Source organism: Ceratina calcarata, unplaced genomic scaffold, assembly GCF_001652005.2.
Source record: "Ceratina calcarata isolate Rehan_Ccalc_2016 unplaced genomic scaffold, ASM165200v1 scaffold227.2, whole genome shotgun sequence".
NCBI classification, from domain to species: Eukaryota; Metazoa; Arthropoda; class Insecta; order Hymenoptera; family Apidae; genus Ceratina; species Ceratina calcarata.
This window is the reverse complement of record NW_017144533.1, coordinates 76,816-78,965: the sequence shown is the minus strand read 5'-3', so window position 1 is coordinate 78,965 and position 2,150 is coordinate 76,816. Positions and strand designations below refer to the sequence as shown.

The 2,150-nt window shown below is 35.1% G+C and overlaps 1 long non-coding RNA gene across 3 annotated transcripts in view; it reads right to left on the bottom strand.

Moving 5' to 3' along the window:
• LOC113464018 (uncharacterized) overlaps positions 1-1,820 on the bottom strand; it is a 73,105-nt gene extending 71,285 nt beyond the window's left edge. For all 3 annotated transcript variants that reach the window (XR_003388847.1, XR_003388849.1, XR_003388848.1), the window contains exon 1: positions 1,657-1,820. This is a non-coding gene — a long non-coding RNA (uncharacterized LOC113464018). The remainder of the gene's footprint in view (positions 1-1,656) is intronic.
• Between the last annotated feature and the right edge of the window lie 330 nt (positions 1,821-2,150).

Here is a 2,150-nt window from a genome sequence, read left to right as displayed (position 1 = left end):
TTAAAAAGAAATCAGACGTCGGAAGAACAATGCTAATTATAAATAGCTACGTGCTAAAAGGTATAGAAGGAAATATCCAATTAAGTACTGACGATGACGAACAATTTTTTTTTTTTCAAAATATCGAAAAATGCTTGAAATAAAAGTTGTTTTCCTTCTGACTTTGATATTTAACGAGTTACGTATGATTATTTGGCATTTTATTGATGTTGACAAAATCCGACCATCCCAGCGTCGAAACGGCGAACTTTTGGCAAAAAATTTCATTTTTCCTTAATTACTCCTAAACCGTTGAATCTACGAGAAAATTGTATAGGACCTTTCTTGTAGAGGACGACGAGATCTACAATTCCTGTATAAGTTTTTCGCTAGCATTAATATTTAACGAGTTATTGACGAAAAATTAAAAAACAGTTTTTTGTAAATTACTCGTTAACTATTGACGATAGCGAAAAATTTTTACATGGAAATTGTAGATCTCATCGTTCTCTACAAGAAAGGTCAAATGCCATTTTTCCGTATGTCCAACGGTTTGGGAGTTATTGGCCAAAAACGAAAATTTCGCGAAATCTGAAGGGGTACCCCTTGGAAAAATCTCGGAAAAATCGAAAACTTTTTGTTGTTGTTTATTATTAGCAATGTTCTTCCGACGTCTGATTTCTTTTTAAAAAATGCGTTTCTAAAGTGCATAAACTTTTGGGATTAGGATGGAGGATTAAGGATGTTCTGGTTATAAATAAAAATAATGTCCCATCGGTAAGCCCCTATTATCTGATGTTAATTATCACTAAGAATGTACGTGGAAATCATGGAGAAAGTTCATTAGCTCCTTTAAAAGTTATTGCAATTTTAATTTATCACGTTTTCTTCTGAGGACCAAATTTATTCACTATAGTTAAGGAAAACAACAATAAAGAGTGACAGATTCTCGAAAGTTAATTATTTAAAGACAATTATAATTGAAAACTGATCTTTAGGCATTCGACAGGTATAGTGGCTCTCCTCAACATTCGAACATATTTCAAAAACGGAATACCTGTTTTAATATTGGACCAATCAACTAAATTCTTTTCAGGTGTTACAAGACTGCAATAATTTTCTTTGTATAATCGAACGTGGACGGCAGAAAAGCTGTATGTTTTCATTAAAATGGATAGAGTCATCTCGTTTTCTAATGCTTGCACGAAACGTCGTTCCGAAGAAAAATCGATTCCGAGAATTCTCAGAGCGAACGAGCGCTCGATTAAGAATCGATTGCGCAGCTCTTCGCATCAATATTCCACTCGGGATGTTAGGTACGATGAAACGACACTGGCGGCAAACATTTTCAATAAACTCTCGAGCGAGGAGTCGAGACGTGCAAACATTCTTCCCATTTTCTTGAACAGGTACGTTATTGAAATTATCAATATTTGCACGTCCAATTGATTTGATTGAATTTTATACGCGAGACCGAACTTCTGTCCAAGCTTGACCAACCTTTTTTCATTTCATTTATTTCCGCTCGGCTTATCATCAATTTCATTTTATTAAAATAAACATTAATAATGTTTACTCCTTAATTTTTTTAAGAATCGTGTGTGCAAAGATATGTGAATTTCTTATGTACCATTAATTACTTAACGTACATGTAAAATAAAATCCAATTATACTAACTTTCAAGACGAGCGTCTGTCCAGTAGAACCGAAAATATCTGTCGATTAGGCGCACCGCACGTACACGCAATGCGTTTGTGACTTGAAAGAGCGGTAGCACTCCTCGGTTGGCAACGCGGAATCCAAGCTGTCCTTCTATCTCTCAAAGATGATTCATGGTTATGTATCGCGATAATTAATAGGTAGCTTGTATTTGCTCGGAGCGAGGTTTTATCGCGATTTACGAGACGCGAATATGATTTAATACTCCGCATTCTACAATGTGTAATACGCGGACTTGAAGTTATAAATACCGGTTGCCTCCTGCGTTTCATTCTCTGTAATAAGCTCCAGATCTCCTTCCAGGAAAACCGACTACTAGACCGAACAGTATTTTAGTCACGTACATTAATAAATTCGTTAATGCAAATTTGTGAATGTACGTGATGAATACGCGCGAAAATGTTCTCAGCTTCAGATTTCATACAATCGAGATGATAATTTTAATTTTATTT